The sequence below is a fragment of the Thunnus albacares genome, chromosome 22 (genome assembly GCF_914725855.1).
Source record: "Thunnus albacares chromosome 22, fThuAlb1.1, whole genome shotgun sequence".
NCBI classification, from domain to species: Eukaryota; Metazoa; Chordata; class Actinopteri; order Scombriformes; family Scombridae; genus Thunnus; species Thunnus albacares.
The window spans coordinates 18,411,558-18,432,743 of record NC_058127.1 but is presented as its reverse complement, the minus strand read 5'-3'; the positions used below and the strand labels follow the sequence as shown (position 1 = coordinate 18,432,743).

General features: G+C 40.3%; 1 long non-coding RNA gene across 1 annotated transcript; it reads left to right on the top strand.

The window, feature by feature from the left end:
- The first annotated feature begins 14,568 nt into the window (after nucleotides 1-14,568).
- On the top strand, nucleotides 14,569-20,429 carry LOC122974044. Its single transcript, XR_006400225.1, has 2 exons — nucleotides 14,569-15,055; nucleotides 20,138-20,429. It is a non-coding gene; the product is annotated as an uncharacterized LOC122974044 (long non-coding RNA).
- Nucleotides 20,430-21,186: the final 757 nt, after the last annotated feature.

Genomic DNA, 21,186 nt, shown 5'->3' with positions numbered 1-21,186 from the left:
CCCTAGCCTTTCCCTTCAAGTTAGAATGAAAAAACTGTCCTGCCCAGCATTTACCTAATCGCCATTGATCAGAGTTGTGTAAGTGGGTTTCCTGAAGGACATTGGTTGGGAGCTAGAAAACTACGCGCCTACTCCATCCTCTACAAACTGGAAGGTTATTCAAACAATAATAAAACAATAACAAAATAATTAGAAACCAGTCTTATGTCTAAAGCACTGCAGTGATAACATCACAAGCTCTCTGGTTTTTGTCAGTGTCATAATTTCAATCAGTAAAATCATACAGGCTACAGATTTTGAAAGGGCCTTGAACACAAAAACACAATGTAATTCCTCCATTACTGTCGTTTATTGTAACATGGTTGAGAGCATCCAATGACAGCTATTGGACTAATCTAAGGTAATAAAGTTCTACTTGGTCATTATTTATGTCACACTAAAAATAACAACACATACAGCCTTCCTGTATATAATTAGAATATATCAAAATATAGTTATGATGGTTAATCTGGCTAATGTCAGACATCACGCACATGGTTTTCCACAATGCTGTGGTGGAGAAAAGTTATCCCTTGGAAACACTGGTGGTAAAGTTTAATAACCAAATGTCCCAGAAAATAGTACTTTTGTGGGTATTACTTTTGCAGATATATGTGATTGCAAATGAACAACTGTTCACACACATAAACACACTGAGATACATTTGAGAGTTGCATTTGCACATGGGGGAGAACAGGTGGATCTAATTATCTGAATCATTAACCCATACTCCACACTATTCTGACACACAAGATATATGCTTTTGCAACCTCAGTTTCTTCCACTGACAAAAATGTCTGCAAGTATTCGCTCTCTTAAAAAGAAGTGCTTTAAATTAAAAAGCCTCAGACGATCTCAAACCCATGGACACGCAGACATTATACTCACTCAGCACCTGACAAGCCATTACACCACCATCTGGCAACACTTTACTTACTTCATACTGTTCCAACAATTTAGGAAGTCCATGTTGAAGGTTAGTATTGAAACATGTAAGACTGTCTGAGTGGGAGTTTGTTCTTGAATAATGAGATCAATTATCGCTACTGCCTCCTCTTTACTTTAAAGCGAGATCAGAATCTTTCTTGAAATGCGTGGGTATTATTCATGCCTCCCTTTTCATCTACTTCACTTCCTCTCACTGTCTCTACAAAGGTTAGACGGACGAGATTTAGAAGAGAGAGAAGAGATAATGATTCATGCCAATATTCATCTTTAATTTAGGCCATGGCTATACCCAAAAATTCCAAATGATCACTCTGAGTGTCTCCCCCAGCATCTTATTCTTGTCAAGGTGGATTCAGACAATCACAAGACATTACAACTCTCTGCTGAAACTGAGACTAAGGCTATCTGAGATTCCCAGATAGTCAGAAATCTATAACTTTCCAAGTTAATGAGCATTGCCTGAACACACCATTTATGTTGCACTTTCAGCAGCTCTCACTTCTATTGCATCACTGTCGGTTATGACCATATCTGTTGAGGAGAGCAAAATAATTTTGGCTGCACAAGTGGGCATGTAAACACATATTTACTCTTGTGGCATATGTAACAGCAAGGTGAGGTCCCATTTTCCCCTCTCCAATGTTAGGCTGCAGTCAGACCAAATTTCACCTGGGGAAATTAACTTGCATGGTGTGGCCAAAAGCAGAGGGGACAGGAAATAGCACAGGTAGGGTTATACAGGAGGTAGGTCAATTTGCCAACTGAAGCAAATGTGTCTCGACCCATTCCACATCGAAATGAATGAAAAAGGAAGAATTTCAGTCTGACTGCATCATTACACTGTGTTGCACCATTGTGAATATTTCTGCAAGGTCAATTATTCATTTTGTTCTTTTTCACTTGTGCTTCACCTGAATTGCACAAACTAAATCTAATCTCAGATCTATCAGCTGTAAAGGTTACTACAAGAGAAATGCTGAACTTCAGCGTTCCTCTCTGGAGCTGCACAGTGCAACCTGAAGCACTGAGACACTGTATGTAAGACTGGATGCAATGTTGGAGAATCTTTCCTGTGCACTTTATCATGCTACAGCTTCTGCAGATGCAGATGACATGCGTATGTATGTTAGTTTCTTAGTCTATGTGTAAAAAAATCTTCTTAAACTTTTAATTATCATGTGTGTTGGAGTGTGGGTGTATAATAAAAAGGAGTTTAATCTCAACTGTATCAGCAGTGCAGCTCGCTAAAAGGAAGGAAAAAGCTGAACAATCAACAATGGCCTTTGAAGCAGCGTGATGTAACTCGTAGTACAGCGTGGTGTCGGCTGGATTTAACATTAAAAAGTAGCAGCAACATGCATTCCTGTGCTGATGTCTCCACTTGATTCCACACATGGCCAAGCAGGAAACACAAAAATTACAGCACAGCAGGAGGAATTATTTCCATTTGACAAGTTTTTTCTAGGTCACTTAAAGCTGTGATACGTTAAGCTTCTCTGAATCAGTGATGCCTGCAGTCTGAGCTTGGGGCTTTGGTAGCCCAGGGAGGGGTGATGCCCCGGGGTTACAGGTCCTGCAGGTAGACCTCACCTCGCCTGTGGGTCATGAAGACAAGGAGGAAGGAAGGACAAAGGAGAAGAGAAGAGAGGAGACTTGGACAGTAAAAATGAGAGGGAGATAAAAGGTAGAGATGTAAAAATTGCATATATCTTCACTGTATTTAATGCTTTTTGTCACAGCTTGATGAATAGGGCCTCTCCCCAACTCCCTCGCTGTCTCATTTTTACCATCCCGTCACCTATACCGTAATTTTTCTTGAAAAACATCCCTCTCATACCCCTCTCCTCTTTAATACACCCTTTCATTTCCCCTTCCTACTCTTCCAAAGGCAGCTACACATTCTGTATCTCTCTCTTTGAGCATCTCTCCCCCCCTCAGGTGCAGATGTAGCTCGTTTAGTTAATTACCGTCATTTCCGCTTGGTTAGTGCTCACAGAGCTCATTCAAACACATCTTAACACATGCATGCACTTACACACACACACACACACACCACGGAGTAAAGACATGTGCAACCTACGCATACTCTGTAATCACATATAAAGCTCACATTTGTACACAGAAACACATGCTTTTGTATTATACTCACATGTAACATAAGGCGCATGTAAAGCCATAACGATGATATAACTGTTACATGGACTCAGGCATGTGCTTGGACACGTACTGTGCATACATAAAACACACACACATCCAAAGTTTCTGTATGTCTATACTGTGATGAGGAACGGTGAAAATTTGTCTTTATTCACCGTTTTTCCTCATGAGAAGGAAGAGAGCAGCAAGAGAGGAAGAACAATTTTTAAAAAATGATTGTAGTTGTCAGAAAAGCATTTTAGCAGGAGAGACTGAGGTTGGATGAAGGTTGATTTTGGGAAAACAAATATCGATGTGCACAAAGACGGAGTGAAGAGGGAGAGAGGTGAAGTCAAATTGACTATACAGTACTTCGCTATCAAAATCCCTTCGGTTGAACATAAAAAGTACTGCTGCACTACTGTCCTGCGACACAGGGCATTGCTTGAAGTTTTTTCTCTTGCACTCTGAGGAGAGAGTGATTCTGTTTTCTAAAAGATTATGACAGAGAAATATAAATATTTCAGCCAATTAAAATCATGAGTCACATATTTCTGAGATAAGTGTTTGTGGAAACCATGAAGTGTCATTCATATAAACACTCATGCGGTGTTAATGTGAGAGAAAATAACACCCTATGTTGTACATACAATGTACAATGTTACATTTCCCTTGTTAAGTACAGATTTTTGGATAAAAATTATAAAGACAGTACATGTCTTCCATGCAGCATGTACAGTTCTCCACAGGGCATACACAAGGTGTTTTCAATTGCAAATACAGAGTGCAAGGGAGGGCCGGCATTGTTGAAGAATGAAAATGGGGAGAGGAAGAGGCGAAGCTGCAAGCACGCAAGGTAGTGCAGGTAATGAGAAAGGACAGAGGATGTGTGTGAGGAGGGGGAATGAGAGAGGACCAAAAAGTCAAGTATCAGACCAGGGTACGTACTGAGTCATGAGTCCCGATCTGGATCTTGACTAACTATCTCCCTGAACACCTAATTTCCTCTCCATCCACCTCCACCATCACTTTCTCACACACACACACACACACACACACACACACACACACACACACACACACACACACACACACACACACACACACACACACACACACACACACACACACACACACACACACACACACACACAAGAAAACAGAAAACCTTAAGTGTGATAGACATGCCATAGGGTACTTATTGTCCTATATCACTGTGGTGAACTCTAGTTTCTCTGTGTAATCCTCTAAATAGCTAAGGTGACACACTGTCTCACCTTCACACATACTGTCTGCTTTCTGTTCCTCCCTCTGTCCCCTCTCTTGTCATCCATCTCTACATCACTCTGCTCACCTCTCTGCAATTGTTTAATCACGCCCCATTCATCTATTTCTCCTGCAGGGATGTGCACACTGCACCAGCAGGTGTTATTTTACAAAAGTACACAACAAGCACCATGAGTGCATGTAGTGCTGTCCATGTGTTAGTGGTGTTAGAGATGTGTGTTCAATGATTTTGTTAGGACTTATGCAATGGGGGTGGGGTTGCCAAAATCAGCAAAAACAGGTTTGCAGAATAGCTTCTTATGACACTTTTTCAAATAAATTTAAAAAAGCATGAGATCCAAGTAAATATCCACCGGAACAATCTCTGATTAGTAAATGTATACATGCTGCATCTTCAGTCAACATATTGCAGCTACATAAATGGAAATGAATCTGAGCCAGCTTTCCATTACTCTGGCCCCAAAACATTGTCAATATTGTTTTCTCCTGACGTCTACTGGGCGTAGCTGAGAATGATGCAATTGTGTTGAGCAGGGAAGAAAGAATGTATAATCATTCATCTGCTCTGAAAAGTTACTTCATATGAAACACACAGACGAACTCCGAGGGTGCATTGATGCTGTTTGGTGTTGTGCTCTGTTGCTGTGTTTGTACTGCTTTTCTCTGAGGATAAAGAAGACAAAGATTGATATGCATACCCTTCTATGGAGGATTTCTAAACCTTCCAAAAACATCAGAGGTTTGAGTCAGACTGGATCAAATGCTCTCCCGGGCTATGACTTAAAATTTGTTAGCTATCATTACTATCAGCCACCTGAATATATAATCAAATCAATTAATACAGCATCCTGGCTGTTGGACTGCAGCAGCTGGAAAAACATGTGCAGGAAGCAACCTTGATGAAGAATAAACTGCTTGTCTGCTTTTTGAGGCTTTCTATCATTTTCAACCAGTATCTAAATTTCTATTCATTGTACCCATGTGTTGGTTTATACATAGGCTAATATAATAATGTAGCTCTGATTCCTCTATGGATCAGAGGGCATGCTAAACCTGTTGTGAAGTAATGCAAACCTTATTGCGAGGGAATGCAATAAGTGACCTTCCGGGAGCTTTGTAACACTGGGTGTTTGGCATAAAACTGGCCGAACAGCTACTAAAGTTCACTTTCAGTTACTTTTACAACTTATATGAATCCAAGTGGACTATAAATTTACCCTATAATTCCTTTACTGCAAAGAAATATCAGCTAATTGCTATTCATTCAGCTCAGTACAAATGTGTGGTGATAGTGCTAGTCTCATAGTCATTCATTAGAATCTGTACAGCAATGCCTGCAATCAGTAGTTCTCACACAACACAAGTTTATAATATATATCGTTTTCTCCACAGCAAATCAATATCGCCATTCTTTATTTGTGGGTGCTCACCTTCTCCTTCCTAATAGGCTCTGATATGACAGTTGCATGAATTAAACAGAGATAAGGACTTAATCTGTTTCAATCAAATCAGGATATCGGAGGATTAAGAAAGTGAGAAGTCACATGCAAGGCAGCGGAGTTTTAAAAATCATCACGATTACATGTCGCTGACTCATTTTCAGCCGTTTGAATATGCTGCCTTCTGTCCTGGTGAAATGTCACATATCAGCAATTATCTAGCAGCAACATATTTCAGAGAGATCACCATACAAGAAATAGGATTGGGTCATTTAGAAGTGGCGCTTACAGTCTAATTAAATTTTAGAGCTGAAAAAGACGCGGCTTCCTTTGTGAACGGTGCTTTTCTGTTCCATCGCCTGGTTAGATCCGTGTATCCTTCTCTGCTTGATGAGTCTCTCTTATTTGCTATGCATAAACACTGATGCATTCACAGTGAATTACAAAGTGTCAAACCCATCACACAAACAGCAGCAAACAGAAGAAAGAGTGTAAACATGATCATTACAAAAGGACTGCGAGCATAAATGCCGCTCCAAAACAGTGATGTGTCAGTGATTGACTCCCAATCATCCCTTTATTTACTCAGTTACCAAACGGTTCCAAAGACTGGATTATCTCTTTATAACATGCTGCACTTCTTCAGAATAATCAACACTGAAGTAGAAATAAGCCTTCATTTTCAGACTTAGGTAGATAGATCCTGCATTACAACTGGGAAAAAAAAAAGCCTGTTGCTGATGTGAACCAAATACACATAATTAGCAGGTAAAAAAAAAGAGAGAGATATCATTTCAGGAGACCAAATGCAGTGAACCAGCATTTGGTGTTACAACAATCCATATTAGCGCTACTTCCTAATTTTTTTGTTGAGGTGTCATGTATAAATGTCCAATTAAAAACAAAAAATGTTAACAACTTTGATTTTTGTCTATTTAAGTGTAAAGTTAAAGCTTGAACCCATCTGACCAATCACAGGTGGCAAAAAAGCAAATAAATAAACAATAATAAACAAGTTAGTGGTTGGTGAAATTAAAAATCTAAAATATTTGATTTTGCTCAACTTTATTCTCATCTTGCCTTTTTCTACTGTTGTTTTTGACTATGTTGCAATGTTTAGATGTGAATATTCTACACCTCTGCTGGCACCCTTAGGTGACTTAACCCCTGCTGGTCCATTACTCCAGCAGGAGGGCTGCTGAGCTCTGACACCCGACTCACAACAACTCTGACACTAGATGACACACTCGTGATTCTCTTTTAGCTTTCTCAAGGGTTTCGTGTCTCTTATCCAGTGATATATGAATTAAAATGCAGATATATTCTGCACCATCATCGCTGTGAGTTAACAGATGCAAAGACAATTTCTATAGATTAGATGCTGATGACAGCAAAATTGTGTGCAAACCGATAATTTTGTACAAACATCTGTGACCCCCCGACTGGCAGATTACAATGCAAATCAATGTGATACATGCAGCAAAACAACAACAGAAAGGCATGTATCATTATCCTAAAATGTTGTGTAAACAATAAAATTGTCAGGAAAGCACACAGCAGACTCTACTGAGCACCTTAGGCTGAAAAAACTCTAGGTCACCTAAAAATACATCTTCATTAGCTTGAATCCATTTCAGCTTCTGCTCTCTGTGATCCCACATCTGTGCGTGCTCATATGCTGTTCATGTTTCCACAGCATGGAGTCAGCTCGGCATCATATTCTCCCTGTTAGAAGGATCATATTGAAAGCAAACCCTGGCTCTATCCTTTAGGAAATGACTCGTCTCTTTGAAAAGGTGGAAAGGATCAACCTCTCCCCCCGGTGGAAAACATCTTTTATAAAAATGACGGCCATTCCAGAGCTGTTTTATTTCTATAAAAAGTGAATAATCCCATACCTAATTGGATCTCAAACCGCACTGCAAGCATTGCAAAGACAAAGGAGGGTTTAGTATGCCCAATTTCCAATTAACTCTAAATAAAATCGATACGTAGCAGCACCTCATGCAGCCTGGCTTAAAGATGCCTTGTTTGTCAAACACCTCGCAGAGACAAGCCTCATGCCTGTTCTATACAACGTCTTACGATGGTTGGATGAAAGCTTTTAAATCTTGCTGATGTCTACAAGTATATATATATTGGGGGGGGGGGGAGGGTCTCCACCACAAAACAGACAAAAGGAAGAATCACCTCCTATGAAATACAGAGTAAAACTCCAGATTAGGACAAATGCCAGACATTTATAGAGAACTACCTAACAAACTGGCATCAGACGGTCATGAAAAGTCTGTAAAGTGTAGAACTGTGTTTCAACAAAAAGGGGCAGGGAAGAACTCACACCGTCTCCGTGGGGGAATGAACAGAGCCTCAGTCATACAAATAATATACTGGAGCCTGAGCAGACTTCACAGGGTTGACCGCAGGCTAGCAGGCACCTGCTGAAAATCCTCATCGATGGAAGCGACGTAATGGTGAACGGTGGCGATTGAAGGAATATGAAATACTTTATAGAGATTTATTTATGTCAGTACATTCATGTAATGGGTCTGCTTCGAAATCAGCTCGATAGTAAGTGGTTGGTTATGGCGTGCAGCTGCTAAAATATTGATACGCAGTAAATCCCCAGTCCCAGTCCATCTGCTCATTATCGGACAAATGTACTCTTGAAAAAAAGCGAAACAATTGAGAGTAATTGACAGTAATATGGGGGATTTGGATAAGTAAAACCGAATGTGTCTGTCTCTTTATTAGCAGTCGTGTCTTGGGGTCAGAACGACTGTGACTTGAGCCGCTTCCACCGGTTGTTCAAAGTGTTTTCTCCAGCTGACCGTTCACCTGCCTGTTCACCTGCTCCTCATTAGTCTCGGTATATCTGCTACTCGTATCACACTCGCTGAGGGCTCCAGCTCCTCGTCTTCACAGGACATTCATTAACTTACGCTTTAAATGACATTTCAAGTGCTTCGTCACTCACGCTTCCTCCGAGTCTTCGTCCGCTTTCACTCATTACATGTCAGCGTGACACTTGAAGCGATTTTTATTATTTCAACTGACAGTTCAACTACTTTGAGCTTCAAATGAAATTTCAACCGCCTACACTTGAACTTCAGCGCTTCCACTTCAACTATAATTTTCACTATTTTTACCAGTTATTTGTTAACCTTTCAACTGTATATCACCTTTTACTCTTCAACCTTTCAACCTTCCACTGTTTATGCACAATATACTCCCCCTGCTCTCAGTGTTTACACTTAAATCGAAACTTTAACTCAGTACTGGTATTTCTGCTGCCACTTGACTGGTACTTCAACTGTTTTAGGGTTTCAACTTCAAAATTTCATGTGATTTTTCCTTCAGTCGGGATCTTGTTTATGTTACCAAGTTCCAGAGCTGCAAAAATTACTCCACTTGTGGATTGAAAGATAATTATTCTGCAACTATTTTGATAATTGTTGTTATTTTACTATATGTTTTGTTATTTTTCTAAGCAAAAATGCAACTGATTCTCTTTTTCCAGCCTCTCAAATGTTTTTGAGAGGCTAGAATGCAGATGTTTTTTTACTGTTTTTTCTTTATCATATGTGACCCTTAATTGAATCTAAAAATTGAATCTGAATCCTACATTGAATTGAATCTTTTGGACCTAATTTTTTCACTATATGAAGGAAATAATCAGCAGATTAATGGTAAATGGACTTCACCCAGTTACACACACATTCATACACTGATGGCAGAGGCTACCATGCGAGGTGCCAACCTGCTCATCAGGAGGAGACTCTAATGCATTCACACACACTCACACACCAATGGCACAGCCATCAGGAGCAATTTGGGACTCAGTATCTTGCCCAAAGACATTTCAATATGCGGACTGGAGGAGCCGGGGAACAAACCGCCGATCTTCCAATTAGTGGAGGCTCTACTTCCTGAGCCACAGCCGCCATAATCAATAATAATCAATGATGAAAATTAGCCCTACCTAATTCCCTTCGCTCTCCAGCCAAGTTCTCGTCTTGCCTCAGTTTTGATGACCCTTCGCCTCTTAACTGACTGCCACCGGCCTGCTTTTGCCCTTTGCCTGTGTTGGCTGGATCCATTCTTTTGCTCACTGTAACTGTGATTACCAACAAAGTAAAGGCTGTTCTACCCTTAACTGCCTTGTCTGCTTCTGAGTCCTTTTGTCTGTGCCTTGTTGTAAAAGTTTTACACCCAAACAGAGGTGAACACAGATTGCTAGGCAGGGGCTACTTTTCCTACTCCTGATGCTGACAATAATACATCGTACAGTATAATGCATCCTAACAGACATGAACATATTTATTTCATCAACATCATCTCTTTTATGCATATGCACACACACACACACACACACAAATAGTCCACTTTAACTCTGTGTCTGAATGAAAAAATAATCAGGGGATATAACTGACATAACTGACATGAACCTAACATTTTTGTATATATATACGTATCATTAATTAAGCTTGTGACAGAGACTCACTGGCCTGCACACACAGCCGAGTGCAATTACAACACACTAACTTGACCAAACACATATACTATACAGCCTCCAAGCAGAACACACTATGCTAATTAGCTGATTAATGACAACCAATTAAGAACAAACAAAAGGTTCAAACAAAACAAATAAAAGAACAAGATTCAGTAAACATACCAATCATAACTGCTGAGTCCATTGCAAACGTTATAATAATAAACAACTTATATCATGTTCATTCATGCACAAAGAATGACACATGTAGAGGGAATAACGGATCAGTTCTTCCTCGATTTAACAAGTCGTCTAGGATCTGACCTCATCATTCCTCGTAAGTTTACCTCAAGCTGGGCGGAGTAAAGAGTGGAGACTCACCAGCGGCCTGAACTACGAAGCAGGTTCAACAAACTCAGGATATCTTTTTCTTAGGTGGCTTCACTGAGCCTAACACTGGCCGTCCAGATAACCAGTACTACGAAGCTGGCTAGCAACCTGCTCAGTCAACTCTGGGTTTTCCTGCCCAGTTACAAGAGCATTCATGTGAAAGAGGCGGGGTTGTTAATTACGAGCGACATCATCAGAACCATGAATGAAGTACTTCATATGATATGAGATGAAACAGCTGAAAACTTCTGTTTCAGGGACAGAAAAAAATCATATTCAACGAAGTGAAATGTAAACAAGCCTGTAATCAAGATGTAGAAACACTAGAAATAATTTCCACATATTAAAATTAGGGTAAGGCTTAAAATACATGTGGGAATTACTATATATGATTTAAGGATAGAGTGAGTATTTTTTTGCTATTTAGTTGGAAGATAAAAAACCATTCTGAATGTCACTTTAAAAAAAAACAAACTTAAAAGCAATGTCAGACTGTTTCTGCTACTGAAGCAAAGAGTGGAAAAGTAGTTAATGACTGATGAGTCTATCAGACTGAAATGTTGCATTTATAATCATGGGAGCCAATTAACAGTGTGTAGATTATTTTTCTAATAAAAGACATGCTTTCGTTTTTATTTCCAGTCATCATCACACAGTTGTCTCATGTTATTCTGAGCTGCAGTGACAGAATCTGAGTGTTAAATCATCCACACTGTCAGCTGTCACTCTGGGGATGACAATCAACTTTGCACAATTAAAATGCAGCTAATATTATCATGTGTTTAGTGTCGTAAACAATCTCTCTGTTTGTTACACGCTCTGTTTTTAAAACCAGAGCGGAAATAGAAAGTCTGGGACAATAAAATGTTTCTACTGACCTATAAAAATTGTTCTTTTTTACTTGTCACTTTATTGTAACTCAGGACTTTTGTCCATGTCGGGATCCTGGAGGAATGAAGACTCTTTTTTTCCAGTGATCTGATTGGTCAGTGGTCGGGGTGTTGACAGGTAGTGATCCGATCCTCCGAAGTTAACCTGCTCCGGAGAGGGTTAGCTGCCCAGCATAAATTACCATGGCGATGTATCCCGGTAAGAAGTGAACCACCGTCGTAACCCTGAAAACCCAGAGTTAAACCTGAAGTTAGGCTAACCCCAATCCTGCTACGTAGCGCAGGTCTCTAGTGATGATTCGCTCGCAGCAGACTAATCGACACAGTATCAACCTTTCTGAAGTATCGCAGCAAGATGTATCGACACCTCGCTTCACAATCATGTGACCACCCCAAACGAAGCTTCGTTATGTCACACATGTAACAGCGTGTTATGCTGGTTTGAATGTGTGGTGGGTGCTTGTCAATCTCCCATAATGCTTAAAAATGGGCGAAATCCCTCCAAAACTTGTGGGTTTTTTCAGTGGAGGAGATTCCTGCATACAACAAATTTTCACTGAGAGACAGCTAAGGACAGTTTGATTAAGGTAAGATTAGTATTAGATTAGATGCATACTATAGAATAGACAGATGAATACACACACATGCAGAGATACTGTAGATCAGCAAATAGATTTAGTTGACTGATAAAAGTTTAGTGTGAATGAGAGAGAACTAGTTTGAGTGACTTGTTGATATCAAGAGCGTGTGACTGAAAGGCTGTGTGTGTGTGTGTGTGTGTGTGTGTGTGTGTGTGTGTGTGTGTGTGTGTGTGTGTGTTTGTGAGTGTTTGATAGAGGGAAGGAGGGAGGGAGAAAAAAAGGAGAGTGCCACCCAAAGAATCCAAAATGCCACAGCTAATGCTACAGTTGAAGTCCAACAGTACTTGGCAGAGCTCTACCTCTCCAGAGGAGAAGACCAATTACACTACTGGGCAACAAACGCAGCGGTGTACCTAAACCTTTTTAAACTGGCTAATACCTTCACATGCCAGCAACATCGGTGCCATGTGAACGGGTCTTCTCCAAAGCTGGAGAGGTAGTGAGCGAGAAGTGGAGCAGACTGAAGCCTAGTTCTGAAAAATGGTTTTATCTTTTTTAATAAAAATCATATCCCCCACACACATTTTTTTATTTTCTTTTTTCATTATCACAATCACTCTCCTAGTTGCACAAGCATATCCTTAAACACTATTTTATCATTATAGCACAATCACTTTCCTAGTTATATCATACTATGTGATGCAGACACTTTGATTCCTTTATTTCATGTTACTGCTTAAAGCCAATTATAATAAAAATCTGTCACAGAGCTTACTGCCCCTAATTCATCAAAGAGTTTATAAAAGTAGTATGGGGTTACTATAAGCCTATTAACAAATGACTCATTATCTCCATATATATTTGTACATCCACGCACTGAGACGGCGTTTGGTAAATAACCTTTATTAAATAAAATATGACAGGAAACATCAAACAGACGACTGCAGTGAGTTTACAATTGCAACATAATTGCTTCATATGATTCACTGCTTCAGAAAGCTTTGTTTTTCCCATCACTAGACTGACCATAATCCGCCCCCGTCTTGCACCTTTTCACACATGCCATGGCAATGCTGGAATAGATGGGGCGAGACACAGTCCAGCAGATTGCGGTAATGCAACGCTTATGGATTATGGATGTATAAAGAGAACTGGATACAGCGTTGGCAGCAAGGAAAGTTGCTCAGTGGCACACAAAGCCAAAAAAACCCATTTCCCGCACCCATAGAGCATGCTCACTAGAGACTTCAGCTATCTTCAGGTTTAAACTGAAATTATAGGCTTCAAAAGTCAGATCCAAATCCAAAATTATAGTCAGATCTAAAAGTTGTAATTCCACGGTTTGGCCACTATGTCAAACTGGCCTCCGAGCTCGGCACTGTTCCTGGGTGCTTGTTATGGTGCTTATGCAAACAAAAGAACTTGTATTGCTTGTTAGTTATCAAATCACCCGCAAAAGCATTGGCAAGACATACATAAACAAGTTGCGGATTCAAATCAGCGGCGTCTTGTGATTGGTTTGCTCGCACCATGTGAAAGCATCTTTCATCAGACAGATGTAGCGGATGTAAACACAGCCGTACCAGCATTTTGCCTGAAATGTTACTACGTCTTGAGGCGAGAAATTGGTGGTACACATTTCCTTGAATATCAATCCCTGCTCCCATTCACATATGATCCCATGCAGGAAATGTCCCTGAACATTTCAGGGATAGACTGCATGTGTGAAAGAGGCTTAAGACTTGCAGGCAGATGCTCAAATGCACAGGTGGGGAAATGGTTTATGAAATTTCATGAGGCCTGCAACGATTTCAGGTGAGTAGGGAGGCAGCGAGTATGCCAGAGCAAAATAATAAATCAAGCACTGAGGATTTAATATATTACTGGAGAATATCATGAATGTGTGTAGCACTGCCAACAAGTTGTTTGTCTGAATTATAGGTTGCAGGTTTTGCCCTATTTTAGATAGCCAACTGGGATGGACTTACATGAGTGCAGAGTATGTTCAGAATTGATAATAAACTTTGCCACTCATATATGCTCTGGATTCGTCACATCTCTCTAGGGTAGTTCAGCACTGCAGAGATTGGGGAGTGACTGGTGTGAGCAGATGAGACTGGGTGAAATTCGGGGACAGGGGAGTTGGGGTTTGGAGTGGGCGTGGTCACATGGCCATGATGGGCATCCAGTACATTACATTCATTGTCAATGAACATTAAAACACATGAAAGACAAAACTTTTTTCCTCTGTAAATGTTTTAATTCAACAAAAGTCATAGCTATGCATCGCCGCTATGCATAGTTGTTTATCAATTCGCTGCACTACTGAACACGGCTTAAAAAAACACAACTACAACAGCCATAATTCATGTCGGCTATGGACATAACAGTGCCATCTGTGGGCAACACCAAAAGAATGTTTCACAACTATCAGTTTTTAATGTTTTATTAGGCTATAACTAATCAAAACTTGGGTTTATTCTCATTTTTGGGACAAACAAGACAGGATTCGGGAGAACTGCTCATAATTCGGGACTGTCCCGAATTTTTTGGGACGTCTGGTCACCCTAGGAGTGACACAGCAAGACCCATGTACACCAGTAATCCATCTGATATATACCAAGCAAAGGCACATGAAATAATTATTGACATGTGAAAACCACAAATCTATAAAATGAGGCAAAACACATCTTCCTATCAAATGATATGAAGATAAGCAAATGACCATCAGCACAAGGATCTTAGATTGACATCAAGTGCATCTGAACAGGAGATTAGATGTAATCAATACAGCTGACAAACAAACCCATTGCTCTGATTTGGAATGCCCTCTAACGTGTAGCTGAACATAAGGTATGTGAAGAAAAGGTGAACATATCCTGTGTATTCAATTAGGCCAATATTACAGGGAAATAATTATGTGAGTGGGCTGTGTGCTAACATCCCTAAAGCCAAACAAAGTAACAGCCCATGGCACTCATGACTATTTCACCACAGCATGACTCAACAGCATGGACGCATTACAATGCACAGAGCAGACAACCAAAGAGAAATTAGCTTGGTTACAACAACAACTAAGCTAATTAACATGCAAATACCGCACATAGCTAGCAGCAGCATGGGAGCAGCAAAAGCAGCAAACAAGAGCAAAGACATTGCACAAGCAAGATTTTGTGGGACAACCAGCAGCCTAAAAACACAAACAAGGCATCCACATATCAATGTTTGGTCAAGCTGCACTTACCCTAAGTGAAGCAGTGGTCCTCGGCGAGTCAATAGACAGTAAATCCCCAAAGAGTAGTGAAAGGAAAACTCCTGCTTCCGTCTCAAAGTGCGCATTTTTGGTTCAGAACTGATATTAAAAACAAAGTCAGTGAACACTTAAAGCAACAGGGACCATGGCACAAATATTGTGGTTGTCATTATTGGACTGTTTACTGAGGAGCTAGCTAAAAACATGGTGTATGAACAGCGGCAAAAATGGGGCTGCAGTAATTACAGTAATGTTTTCAGGTGCGCACAGACAGTGCGGCTTGCACGAGCGTCCGGTGAGGATTTAAAGTTTAACACTTGAAAAGGTTTTTTTTTGTTTGTTTTTTAATTGTTTATTATTATTGTTATTATTTATTTTTACCCCCTCACACAGATGTAATTTCGTGAGGCAGTTAAGTTGTTCATTTTCATCTTTTTTTTTTTTTTTTTAAATAATAAGTAAGACTTGACAAAATAATTATTTAAAATTCAGTTTATGGGGTCTATTAATTTTACAGTTGCTTCAGGCTATTTTATTACAGATCGAAAAGCTCAAATACATTTTAAAATTCATCAATAAACTGTAGGATACGACCAACAAATAACAAAATAATCAACACATTTAAATAATTTAATTATTGTAGAGGAAGAGAATGAATTTTTGATAACGTTATGTTTTACTCTAGGAATAAAGAAACGGAGCTCTCTCTCTCTCTTTCTCTCTCTCTCTCTCTCACACACACACACACACACACACACACACACACACACACACACACAGTGCTTTGGCAGCTCTCTTCATCTGTTCACATGGATCATATACATGTTTGCAGTGTTACTAAATTATCTGTGTGCATAAAAATAATTGCTGATATGAAGGGTTGGAAGATATGACAAAATGAGACGAAATAAACCTGAACTGAACATGGTTTTCAATTTCCATTCTTACTTGTTAAGGCAGCCTGCTTATCAAAAGAAGTCTAACAATGGGCGTTGCTAAGCAACCGGACATGGCGCGAATGTTGAGCACAGCATGATACAGGTTTCTATGAGGGGTTAAAATGACCCCTCTGCGGTTCGAGGTATAAATGATCTTTTTTTTTCTTTTTAGCCTACACCCGCTATAATTCACTAGATGATCAATAAACCCATTTTAGTAAAAGTTATGAACTGAGAGATGTAGGGGGTTTATTTTAACAGAATTACATATATTTGAAAACAGCAGGAGGGTAAAAATGACCCCTTGGCAGTTCTAGTTTAAAGCTGGAGTGAGGAACTTTTACATATAAATGAATGTCCATTACATTCAAGCCCTTGCCAAATGAGTTAACACAATGCTGATAAAGCCTATCACCACCAGATAAATCTCTCTGTATTTCAAAGTATACCAGAGTTTTTAATCTGGTGTCTGTGGTGACATTCCCGCGCTGGCTCACAGGTAGTTAGGTCAACCAGCAATGATTGGTTTGCCAGATCTGAAGGGCGCCCATAGAGCATGAGCACCAGAGACTTCCGCCAGCTGAGCCAGCTAACTTCCAGTTTAGCCCACTACTAACTTGAAAGATAAAATAATTGAATCGTACAGTCTAAACTTTCCAAATGTTGTCGGACCAAATGAGTCAAATTCTGATAGTGACACAATTCGTTTCGCAGGAGTTGTGATGCTTAAAACTATTTATCCGCTATTTTACAGCCGCAACAGTAGCGACAGGGACCTGCTCACACATGTACTCTTAGTACTGGAGTTACATCCAGGTAACTACTATTTACTCTCACTGCCAGAAGGGGAAGACAAAAGTTCCGCACTGCAGGTTTAAATACATTGACTGCCCCATTACAAAGGGTGCATTCAGTATATGTTGCACAGTGTAGACTATGTCATGTGTGAGTTTTACCTAATAATCTGCTCTATTTTCTACTCAACTCCCAAAAAACTGATAAATTTGCTGAAATGTGATGAACACTCAGTATAAATAATTATGGATCCATAATAGCGGTTGTTTTGAAATAGTGAATCTAAAAGGCTATTAATTTATGGAATTAAAGTAAATTGAGATTGAAAAATAGACAAACTAAACATTGCAATTGATATTCTGAATTGTTAAATTAAGGTCAGCTCAGATGTGCCTTGATTATTCACATTCAGTATAAATTGTAAAACAGAGCTGTATTGGGATTTAATTAAAGATTAAATTATCTGTCAACACATTTTAATAGCTTATGAGGTTTATTGAGTATATTTTGCTTGTCCTGATTGTACTGAGTTCAATTATTGTTTTGATTACTCTGAATAAATTGCCTGCTTTTTGTGAGGCAAATGTCCTACATGTACAGCATCTCCACGTTGAAGGGAAGTACCTTTCTTAATGTCTAACTGATATCTTCTTACAATATAAAGTATAGAAATAGTGAGGAATAATTTTATGCTCCAGTGAAGGTCGGCAGGTCCCAGCTTCATTCTACAGCTCACAGTAAACCAAACAAATACAAAATCAAAGTGAAAAATTGAAAGATATGAGATTGGTTCATTGGCAGTAGCTTCAATTCCCTGTGTAACTTATTTTGGTGTTTCAGTCTGTCATGTTAGTCACAGCACGTCTGTGTCTGTCTGAGAGCCCATCTGTCTGTCTGCATGCCTGTCTAATTGTGTGAAAAAGGAAGTCGTCCACCCTCCCTTCCTGTTGTTCTGGGTCTGATCTGTTCTTTTATATTCTACCTGGGTGCAGTAATGATCACACGGTAACACTGAGAATATAACCAGAAAATGTCTCTACTTTCGTCTGTGTCTGCCTCTGTGTGTGTGTGTGTGTGTGAAGTCACGTGTTTGACTCTTTCTCGGTGTTGTGTAGACATGGCAAGTTATCATGTATGGTGGGTAAATATGCACAACAAGAGTGCACACATCAGAATAAACATGTATGGACACAAATACAGCACATGCAGAAATATAATGAGACAGTCTTGCAAAGTTTTGAGAGAGAGCAGACAGCAAGATGGAGGGAGGAAAATAGGGGGAAAAGGCAGACAGCTTGGTCATGGCTAAAAGAGTCAGCCTACGCAAGCAGGAGAGCAAACAGAGAGGAAGAGGAGAAGAGGAATCGGGAGGAAAGGGTGAAAATGAGTGGGAGAGATGAAGAAGAAGATCACATGTTCACACTATGTCCATACTGCATATGGAAAAGGGAGGAGGAGGGAAAGGGGGTGAAGGAATGGGGAGGAACTGAGGGGGGGGGGTTGAGGTAATACCAACAGCTAAGACAAGGAGCATATGGACAAAGAAGGGAGGGAAGAATGTGAGAAAGAGGAGGTGGCGGGAGGCGAGGAAGACAGGAAAACAGCAGCAGGAGTGAAAAGAGGGGAGAGAGAGAAAGAGGGGGGAAGAGGAGAGATGCTGCGAGCCAGACAGTGGCATATTCATAACACATTAAGGCTATTATTAGACAGAGAGGAGAGGAGAGAGGAGAGGAGAGGAGAGGAGAGGAAAAGTGTGAGGTTGGGGGGATTCAAGAAAAAAAAGAAACTCTTGTCTGCAAACTAGAGGGGGGAAAATATAGCAACAGACAGATGGGATAAAAAGGAGATCAGTGTGTTATTTTAAGGCGAGCCAAAGCACGTCCAGTTATGTCACTTCAGATTTGTTATGTATTCCTCACTTTTTTCACTCCCTCGCTCCTCAGTTGTTCTCTTCCTCCTTCCACCTCATCCATCGCTCCACTGACTTCAGCCCCCACTCAGCATGAGACTCCACCACAGCAGGCTGCCGTCACGTGTGTGTGTGTGTGTGTGTGTGTCTTATGTGTGTGCGAAGCTGAAAGTTCGCCTCTCCATCCAGCTCCCTTTTTTCCTCTCCATTTCCTGTCTCTCTCATGCAGAATTGACCGCTGTTCTGTGACTCCAGGCTCATTTGTAATGCTACCTTGTGAAACGCTTTGAATGCTTTTACCGCTGAGGAAGAAGAAAGTAGGGGGGAGTGTAACCCCACAACAGAACTGAATGTGTCTGAAAATCAATATCTTCAACACAACATTCAATTCAGGATGCATTTGTGCCAAGCTCCCCTCTCTGGAAATTGAAAAACATTCCCCAAACTCTAAATGCTCCACTTAACTCTCACTCACTAAGGGCTGCTATGGATCCAGGCCTGTTAAAACGGGGCTTAATTTTACCAATTATAAGCACGTTTTATTCCAATAAACTTTTCCAAATATCTGCTAATCCGTTTTGTCTTTTGGGTACTTCAGAGAAATCAAGAGCTGTGGCCTTGATGTGGAGCTCTAGTGGGTTTCTTGTTTTTGTCTGAGGTTTGATTCAATCTTAAAATAAGAGGTTTTGTTTAAAGATGTGGAGCTACTGTGCCACCAAGTGGTCAGAGGAGTGCAAACAGGTGGAAACAAACCACATTCAACGAAAATTACAGCACTGCTCAGTCACTCATGCACACTGGAGAGTCATCTCAACTGAAATGCTAATTATCATGGAGATTTATGCACATCTGGATAATTTCACATTTTACAAGAGGTGATAGGTTGCTGCAAATGACCAGAAAATTACAATAAATCAGTAGAAGTACTTTGCTTCACAAGTAAGTAGTGTGTGTTTCTACTTCCAGAAAGCTTTAACTCCACCTGTTCCCAGCAGTAAACAGGTTTCCTCTGCTTCTCTCCCCCCACTGTTCCTTCTCAGTCCAAGAGAAGAAGAAGCTGGGCAAACAGCCGCAGGTGCAGCTGGGAGCTCAGTGAGACAGAGACGACAAAGGCAGAGCTGCGGAGGAACATCAAGCATCGGGAAGACTGTCAACACAGGCGGCTGATAGTGTTGACAGGAGGAGAAACAGACGTCTGCAGACAGACACCAATATCGGTGCCAACCCAGCTAGAGAAAGTGTGAAGGCTGTTAATGATGCTGCAAGACACTTATATCACCAATCAGAGGCTGCTGCGGTGATATTCTGATCCAATAAATGACTTCAGGCTTATTTTTTGCAGCGGTATCATATGCTTCCATTTTTTTCCATGACACTGCTCCTGTTTGCACAATTTGAATGTCACAGCGAACAGCTTGTTATATTAAAAAGGAGATTTATTCAGACTGAGATTATTTGCTATTTAAATTCCCCCTCATACATAACATACAGAACACATACACCAAGGAAGATGGCAGTATTTCTATGCAAAGACTCTGCTGTCCTCTAGTGTCTAACTGACAAGCATGCACGATGAGATCAGATGCAACCACTCACCACTTGTTTCCCTGCTACAGTCTTGTATAGCAGCAGAAAATGTAATGCTAAGTTTGGCTGACAGAGGATGCCAAGTTTGAAACAATTCATGCCTGATGCGTATTGATCCGGGGCTCCACTCCTGACTTTAATAAACATGACACAGAGCGCGGCTTTATTGTTTGATTATATATGAAAAAGCAGATGAAAACACTCAAGTCTAGCCTGCAGACAGTCCTGAGGGAAAAGCAAAATCTAGTGAAATGTCCAACCTCCTGACTCCCTACATAACTCAGGTGATATACATTTTTGTTGGCAGGTCAATACCTGTAAGAGTATAAATCAGATGACAAATGTATGACAAGAGGAGCTCGGGTGTATGAACAGGACTAGAGATAATCAGATACTTTAAATGCAGCAGAATGCTTTGAACTTTGAGTTACTGTTCTCAGTGGTGAGAGTGTTTCTATAAAGATCATAAAGGGGGGCAACCAATAAAGAGAAGCTTGTAGAA